We start from the raw sequence: 9,219 nt of genomic DNA, 5'->3' as shown, positions 1-9,219 counted from the left end.
GTTCAGGTAATCATCATAGCCAGGTTCTCTTTTTATTGTCCTGTTGCATCTATATTTATACTATTTGATCCTATAAGCATGCCTCTATAAGCTTTTTTTTGCCGAGGAGAGCATGGGGTCCGTTTATTGGGGGGTCAGTCAAAGGGGGAGCTGGCTAGGGTGGGGTAGGGCAGCAGCTTGTCTGGCCCCCGAGAAACCCAACTTGAGTCCAGAGCCTCAACCGCTTTGAAGCCAAAGTCTTCCTCCACCTTTATTTGCACGGGGGCCAGCTCCGGAGTCAGCGGGACTCCCACCTGGTGCCCTTCCTGTGGCGCTCGCTGCGCTCGCTGCCTCTTCCACCCGCTGGGCCCCTCGCCAGGGCCGGGGCTGCTGGCTTCTGTGGGCGCTGGCGTCCTCCTGGGCGGGGACAGCCCCTCTTTCTCCGGAGCTCTTCTCAGCGTTGCTTGGGGTGGGGGCGTCTGTGCCCTGGCTGCCCTCGTCCTCCAGTAAGATGGTGAACTGGCTGGCCCGGTAGTCATCGCCGTAGGAGTCCAGCACCTTCTTGAGGAACCTCCGCTCCTGCTGGAGTCTCCGTGTTATCCTCTGTACCTGATGGAGCCTGTTCAGGACCCGCTCGTTCACCTGCTTGATCTCCCTGCAGTGCCGACCCAGCGCCTGGTACTTCCTGTGATTGAGTTCCCGTTGGCACACTGTTGCTGGCCTTGGCTGCTCCTCCTCTTCGTCTCGCTCCTGGAGGCTGGAGCTGCCCAGACCCCCAGACAGGAACTCCACTTTGGTCTCAAGCTCGCTCTCCAGGATGTGACCTGAGAACTTCTCAAAGCCCACGGCTGCCATGGGGTGCAGAACTTCCAACCTTGCAAGCCTCTAGTTTAAAGTGGCTTGCAAAATGACACAGCCCATCCAATTTCACAGCCAGGCACCCAGGCCCTGGCCGCTAAGCCTCCTGGGGCTTGCCTCCCTCACCCCACCCCCATCCCAGTCCCAACTGAAAGGCCCTGCTGGCTGGTCTAACCCTGTGGCCAGGCATCTGAGTCACCTCGGGTCTTTATTCCTGTCCTGACACTGCGCCATCTGACCATGGAGACTCTCCTCTTGGGAGGCCCCTGGGTCTCCTTCTGGGTCTCCTCAGGCCAGGCACCAGATCGGGTGCCCCAGCAGCGATGCAGCCCTGGCGCCTGAGTCTCCTTCTGGGGCCTGGCTGCATCGGCCCCGGGGACCCGATCCTGTGCCCCAGCTGCAACGCAGCCCGGGCCCCTGGGTCTCCTCAGCCCAGTCACCGGATCGCGTGCCCCAGCGGCTTCTGGGTCTCCTGCTGGGGCCTGGCTGCGTCGCCCCCGGGGGACCGGATCTCGTGCCCCAGCTGCAACACAGCCCCGGCCCCTGGGTCTCCTCAGCCCAGGCACCGGATAGCGTTCCCCAGCGGCGACGCAGCCCCGGCGCATGGGTCGCCTTCTGGGTCTCCTGCTGGGGCCTGGCTGCGTCGCCCCGGGGACCGGATGGTGTCCCCAGGCAGCTATGCAGCCGGCCTCTGGCCCCCACTCTGGGTGTTCTCCCATCACTGGTGATCAGTGATCTGAGAAGCCAGGCGGGCAGGGAAGAGGCAGATATCCACCTCTTCCCTGCCCCACCCAGCTTCTCCGATTACTGGCCCAGGGCCGGCAAAGGCGGCCAGGTTCTCCTATCACAGAAGCCGGCAAAGGCGGCCTGGCTTCTCTGAGCAAAGGCAGCTCGGTTCTCTGGCTCTTGGCTGCCACCTGGGTTTCTGATGCAGTCAGCGGCAGGCGGCTTCTTCCCTCCTTCCCCTTTCGCCTCCCAGCATTGCGGCTACATATGCAAATTAACCGCCATCTTGGCTGGCAGTTAATTTGCATATTGCCCTGATTAGCCAATGGGAAGGGTAGCGGTCGTACGCTAATTACCATGTTTCTCTTTTATTAGTGTAGATTATATGGCTACTTACACAAGTCACCTACTTACACAATCGTAGGCTAGTCTCATTCTGATTTGCAATCATTTACCATTACACTTGGTCTCACCTCTTTGAGTCTTGTTGGGTCCAAGCTTGTGTTGGCCAAATAAAATAAGTTCAGTATTCAGTAAGGAAAGAAACAACTGAATTGGAGCCAGTCTATGAGAAATCTTTTCATTAGAATCAATGTACATCACACTTCATTGGCTAGTGATTGGTTATGACAGGTAATGAGAAAGAAATCCCAAACTTTTCAGTAAGAAGCAAAAGGTGTAAAAACCACACAGTGCACAGATGGTGGTGAAATGAGGCTTTCAAAGTGCTAAAATACTGAGTAATTCTGACAGCACTGAGAAGAATGAGCTGTTCATCACTCATTTTTATGTGTGACACTCAACTTAGCATGCACACCTATTTCACATGGATATAATTAACAGTGCATTATCCTCTCTTGTTAATTAAAATGACATACTATAAATTGCAGTGGGTGGAAAGTATGCTGATTAAAAGTTATCCAAGAAAAACCATGTATAAACAATTTTTAAAAAATCATACAAATCATCAAATTATAATTTGAGTTATTAATTTAAATTTTATTATTAAATGAAACTCAGTTTATGAAATTTATCAAGTTAGATGAGGTTTTTTTCTATGATTATAATTATTATGTTTTTTCTAAAACCTTTACAAAAATAAGTAAATGAATTACAGTCCACAAAATGGGTCAAATATTTGATAATCAAAATGTATCTCAGAAATTGTTTGACTATTATTTTAGTGACATGCAAATTAAATACACTTTAAGCATTTGGGCAGTACTAATTCACAACCATTATTTTACTCATCACAGAATAAAGAGAAAAAGAAAATGTATTATTTGTTCTTGTATTCTATTAATGGGTATAACTGTTTTCTATTTATATTGAAAAAAATTGTGTAACATAGAGAACCGTAGAGGTCACTTTAAGTGTTAAAAACAAAGTTTTTTTTCTAATAGATTTTGGCTAAAATATCAGACACACTTCTATGCATGAAGATATACAATATTTTTTAACAGTAAACAAAGAGATCCAAACTATCTTTTATTTTCATTGGAATATAAATGACATATATTATACCATTGTATAATATAGCATCATATTAGTTTCAGATGTACAACACAATGATTTGATATATGTATATACTGTACAATGATCAACCCAAGTCTAGTTAACATCCACCAGTTGTATACATAGTTAATTTTTTTTATTGTATGAGAGCTTTTAAGATCTACTTCTTAGCAACTTTTAAATATACAACACAGTATTATTACCTATAATTTCCATGTTGTGCATTATATCTTCAAGACTTATTTATTTTGACCATCATGGGCGAAAATGGCTGAAGTACTTTTTTGCTGACATTGAATTTTAGAGTTACTTAAAATATATCTTCTAACTTAAATGATATATTTAAAAATCCATGGATGTTTTTGTTTTTGATACTTGGCTTATTACTTAATAATGTAAATATTAAAAATAACACAGAAAGCATGGAATCAAAATTGGATCTGTTTTCAAAATAATATGTTCTTTAAAATAAACTTCCTCATTATAATCAGGAAAATCATTGATGAAATCTAAAACATACACCAATAATTAAAAGACAAGTCACCAAAGTAAGACAGAAATCAAACAGAATCCAAGACACTCAGAACTCATTGTTAATTCAATGTCTATTCCTGAAGTTTTTATTGACTTGCCCTTAAGAGGCATATAACAAACGATATTATAATGTTGATTTAAGTGTGACAAAAACCCAGCACCATAAGTTATTTCTCCCTGATTATATTTTTTCTCAAAATCTCTTGTATTTACTCCTTTCTTTCCATTACAACCCTAACTCTGCATTAACTCTCACATATACTATTGTAACAATTTAAAAAGGATATGTTTAAAATAGTGAAAATTTCATTTTAACCCTACAATACCAATATCCACATCTACAAAATGAAAAATATATAAATGTAGTGTATATAAAGTACTGTTTAACTTTTATTTCAGATAACACTATTTTTTATACCTTTGATTTCTAAAATACATTTTAATGACTTCCCGTAGTTGGCAAACTGAGATTGAATTCTCTACTTTGTCCTTCCTAATAGTCATTGAACAATATGAATTTACTTAATATCATTGAACTATACACTTAAAAATAGGTAAGATTGTAAAATTTATATTATGTATTTTTGCACTATAAAAATTGGGGGAAAAGCCATGATGTGATTCTTATATAGATGCACAGTACATTATTATCAACATATTGATCATCTACAATTATATATAATACATATAATTACCAGGCTTATAGACTTCTTCCCAGTTACTATGAGTGCTGGCTTCCAACTAATCAAAGGTACCACCTTTTCTGAAGAATTTTTCCTGGCCATACAGGAGCTGCTCAATTGTTCAAGTGGGCCATTATCTGTCCAGCAACTGTCAGATGACCACAGCCAATGACTTTCTTACATGGTGATACTGAAGGTTGTCTCCCTTGCCCCCAGGGAAAACAACTCTGGTTCAATTAGTGCTGCAAATGTCTTCATGGAATCTTGCTGAAGCAAGTAGTTAGCTAAAAACAACACTCTTGCTTGGCTTTTCCCTATGGTTTATGCTTCTCCCTTCACCTTCTTTCTCTTGAACGTTCTACTAAGTAAATGTCTTGGCCAGGTACCAGCTCTGGTTCCTGGATATCAAACCTAAATAGTAGCAAGAATAGCATTTGTGTAAGTTATCTATATAAAAGCCTAGTGACCATTATGACTGAGCGACCAGAATGACTGGAACGACAGGTCGACTGGTTGGCACTGACCACTAGGGGGCAGACGCTCAATGCAGGAGCTGCCCCCTCGTGGTCAGTGAGCTCCCACAGCAAGAGTGCCATTCAGCCAGAAGCCAGGCTCATGGCTGGGAGTGAAGCTTTGGCGGTGGGAGCCTCTCCCGCCTCTACAGCAGTGCTACCCAGTGGAGTGGCAGAGGCGGTGGTGGCAGGCACTGTGGGGCCAGGATGAGCGGCAGCAGAGCTGCGCCCAGCTGCCTGCTGCTTCGGCACTGCTACATTCCTTGGATGTCGGCCTGCGAGGATTGGGCCAAAACTTGGCAGTCCGACATCCCCTGAGGGGTCCTGGATTGCGAGAGGGCACAGGTCAGGCTAAGGGACCCCACCTGTGCACAAATCTGTGCATTGGGCTTCTAGTTCAATAATAAAAGAAAATACTCTCAAAATTTGGGTCGTCAAGTGGAAGAACATAGAAGACCCCTCTATAATAAACAACTCTAATTTTCAGCATAAACATGATCTTAAATTTCAAATTTGATAATGTGTCCAATGCTTTAGAAGTGCCTGTTGCAGTTCATGTATAAAATTCTTTAACTTTGGGAGTGTTGTCTAGAATATCACAGGTCTGGAAAAACAGATTGAAACCATTCATAAAATTTTCCCTATTATGGAAGGTAAGTCCAGATGGATGGCGTAGAAGATAGCCATGGACCTGATGTTAGCAACATATTAATTTTATTATAAGTAGGTTGGCTTACAAAGTAAAAGAAACTTTAAAAAAAGCTTAATGGGAATATGGGAATATCCGGGAGGGTATTTTACAATGGTGAATGGTGTATGGCTGAAAGATGATTGCCTAGTTATTTCTAATAACCTTTGCCAGAAAGTATTAAGCAGAATACATTATGACTATTTAAGCTCATGAAATTGTGCAAAAGAAGAGCATGGGCTATGGAATTTTGGCAAGCATCCAACAACAACAACAAAAAAATAATAAAAAAGTAGCCACTTGTCTGGTATGCCAGCTCTTCTAGCATGAGAATATGAAAGAGACACTAATGAGAAAACCAGCAGCTGTCAGTCTTAGGAATGAGTTGGCACATGGAATTTCTAGATATCACATTGGCATTAACTTATAATTTATTATATTACTAGAGGCCCGGTGCACAAAATTCATACACTGGGGGGGGGGGGGGGTGGACTCAGCCCAGCCTGTACCCTCTCTCAGTCCAGAACCCCTCAGAGGATGTCCTCCTGCTGGCTTAGGCCCATTCCCCATGGGACAGTTGGAAATCCCTCTCACAGTCTGGGACCCCTTACTCCTTACTGCCTGCCTGCTCACTGCTCCTTACCACTCAGCTCACTGCTCCTCAGCACTGCCATGGAGGCAGGAGAGGCTCCCTCCACTGCCACTGAGCTCACCAGCCGCAAGCCCTATCTTTCTGTGTAGTTGTCTGTGGGCCAACTGCTCTCTTCCTTCTCACTTAGGGCAGGCAGCATGTGAGGGCAGAGTGCACTGTCGTGGAACGCAGAGGGCTGCCGGGCCCACAGGGTGAGAGGTGAACACAGAGGACTCTATCTCACCCAATTCTGGAGCAGGATGGTTGGCCAACATCTGCCTGACCCCACCCAGGGAGGGACCGAGCAGGGTGTCTGCCTCTCCATTCTCCATCCTTCCATCTGTGACACCTGTCACCCTTGCCAGGCCTCCCCCAAAGTGAGTTCAGCTCAATCCCTGAATGTAAAAGGGCACGGGGGGTGGGGGGGCCTCCACTCCAGTGCCCCCTGATTCCCAGCGATAGGACCTGGTCGACAGGACCTGATCTCAGGACGGTGGCCACAGCTGCAGAACATAGATCTGTTTCAAGAAAAGTTGGGAATGCAGACTTTCGTATGAGCCCCTATTCCAAAAGGTGGCAGTTTATTCACATTGTGGCAAAGACACCTTCAAGAGTAGCATAAATGGGCAAAGTCAGGGCTAAACCGGGCCATTTCCTCATCCAATCTCTCTGAGGTGCGTGGACAGAACCAAGTCTCAGCTCCTCGCAGGACACTTCCGAGGTTTTTTAGGCTTAAAGGACAGAAGTCTGTCTCCATTCTTTTTCTTTGGGATTTTTTCATAATCGGATAAAAGGATACATATATTAGGGCAATCCACTCGAGATACAATATTCCAGTTGCACCCATGTGATGATGACAGTGCCCCTCAGAGGGAGGGAGCTGACAGATGGGGAGCAGGGAATTCTGAAAAACAAAGCGATGACAGAGATGCTAAGCCTTTCCTTCACGCATCTGACACCCCTCCTCAGGCGGCCTGCAGGCCGGAAGTCTGCTGGACCTTTACCAATTGATGTCCTGGCAGGCTTCCCTGGACCCTGCTAGGCGATGTGCAGGGCCACCTGAGCCTGGGGGGAGTCGCCCCCCGGCCCCAGCCACTCCTGGTACATACAGCTCCTGCACATGGGCTCTGGTCTCCGGGGGCCACATCAGGATGGCAGCATAGATGCCTTCCATCTGCTGCAGCAGTGCCCTGTCTGCACACCCATTGTCCGCCTGGGCCTGGCCCCTGCCACTTAGGCCAGGCCAGGACCTCCACAAAGTGGCAGGGGAACTTGCTCCTCTACAGCTTCAGGACCACTTCTGGATGTTCCGAAAGCCGTAAGCAGCCTCAAAGCGTAGCAGAACCTCTCCGTCCCTTTCAAGGGTGACCTCCTGGAAGTCTTTGTTCCTCAGGGTGCGGTAAGTGAGCACCCCCACATCCTCGCTGAACAGCTCCTTGGCCGTGTGCCTGAAGATGTGTGCCTGGTACCCGTCGGAGCTGGCACCCTCATGGAGCCTCACCTTCTTCTCCTTCATGTCTCCCAACAGAGTGTCCACGGCAGCGTCATCCGAGGCGAGGTCACTGTGGTCCATTATCTGGATAATTTCACCTGAGGTTAACATGTAAAGCTGTGGGAACATCTCAAAGGGCCTCCAGTTTCTTGTCATAACACAGGGCCACAATGATGTGGAAAATCTTGTCTGGGGACAGGTTCTGCTGTCTGGTGAAGTAATCATTTACCAGAGAGCCCATGATCTGCTGGATAGACTTGGCCGTTCAGAGGTGGGGGTGGTGGGGTGACCCAGTACACACTCTACATATCAGTCCCAACCGGGAAAGGTGGAGGTCAGCATGGGTAGCTGGGGCTCTTCCTCACGGTGCTGGCAGTACCGACACACAAATTCCTTCTGACTTTCCAGGATGCTGAAGTCCGCAGCTATCTTCATGTCAAAGACAGTGCGCCCCAAGGCTTTGAGGAAGCCACAGAGCCTTCTGGTTGCATCAGTGACACTGAGGCTGAATTTAGCAGCAAAATAAGGCAGAGACTGAGGACACATGGACACTGCCAGCATCTTGTGCTGTGCGGTATCATATTTCTTATTAAGGTTCAGAACATGGAAGAAGACCTTGGTGTTCTGTTGAGAAACTTGGACTCCTTCCTCTGCAGTCACACAACTGTCACACGCCAGGCAGTCACTCAGAAATATCTTGGCATCGGCCAACTTATGGAATTCTCCCTTCTCTACATTCTCCTGAGCCAGACTCCGGACGTTGACTGCAGCATGCTCTTGGTCATCGGTTTTTGTTTTTTTACTACATTCCTTCTGTTTGCAGTGATCACACTTCATCTGGAGCAGGGAGGGTGAGGGCCAACTCAAGTGACCTGGAGGAAGCACAGGGAGAGCAGTCAGTCACCGCTGGCCGCCCCAGGATACTGGCACTGCTGGCAGTATCCTTTCTTCCTTGTGGAGCATCTAGGGAGGGGAAGCAGCTGCAGTGCCTGAGGCTGAGTTCCAGGAGGCTGGCAGTGCTGTCGGGATCGTGCAGGAGGCTCTGGTCCGTTGGTGCCTGGCTTGCCCTCTGGAGATTGAACCTACAGCACTACTAAGGAAGCCAGTCCCCAGTTCTACCCCGCCGCCACCACCGATTGATTGGAGTCTGAGGGCCAGGAAGAGGGACCAAGAGGCCTGCCTTCCAGCTGCTCACCAGTCCCCGCATCACTCACTCTGGTTCCCTGTTAGCCATCCCCTGATCAATGCGAGCCTACGGGCTGGGGGAGGACCAAGCAGTCTGCCTTCTGCCCACTCACCAGTTGCTGCTGCCACAGATTCATTGGAGCCTGAGGGACCCCGGTTCCCCGGTTAACCATTCCCTGATCAATGGAGCCCGAGGGCCGGGGGATAGACCAGTCATCCATTCAGTCCTTACGGACCCTGGATTTTTATATATTAGGATAAGCAGAAAATAAAATTTCTAGTTCTTTAACTGTGTTCATTGAGATTTACTTTATGAACAGTCATTATTATGGCTAATATTCTGTAAATGCTGATTAATGTTGGTTGATATTGTTACTAATATTTTGTCTTGGTAGTCTCTCAATTGCTAGACAATA

General features: G+C 46.9%; 2 pseudogenes; both read right to left on the bottom strand.

The window, feature by feature from the left end:
• Nucleotides 1-92: 92 nt before the first annotated feature.
• LOC102430981 lies at nt 93-834 on the bottom strand (annotated as a pseudogene).
• Nucleotides 835-7,164: 6,330 nt separating this feature from the next.
• On the bottom strand, nt 7,165-8,455 carry LOC102430659 (annotated as a pseudogene).
• Nucleotides 8,456-9,219: the final 764 nt, after the last annotated feature.

This window comes from Myotis lucifugus, unplaced genomic scaffold (genome assembly GCF_000147115.1).
Source record: "Myotis lucifugus unplaced genomic scaffold, Myoluc2.0 scaffold_261, whole genome shotgun sequence".
NCBI classification, from domain to species: domain Eukaryota; kingdom Metazoa; phylum Chordata; class Mammalia; order Chiroptera; family Vespertilionidae; genus Myotis; species Myotis lucifugus.
Note: the sequence above shows the minus strand (reverse complement) of the source record. Positions and strands in the feature narration are given on the sequence as shown.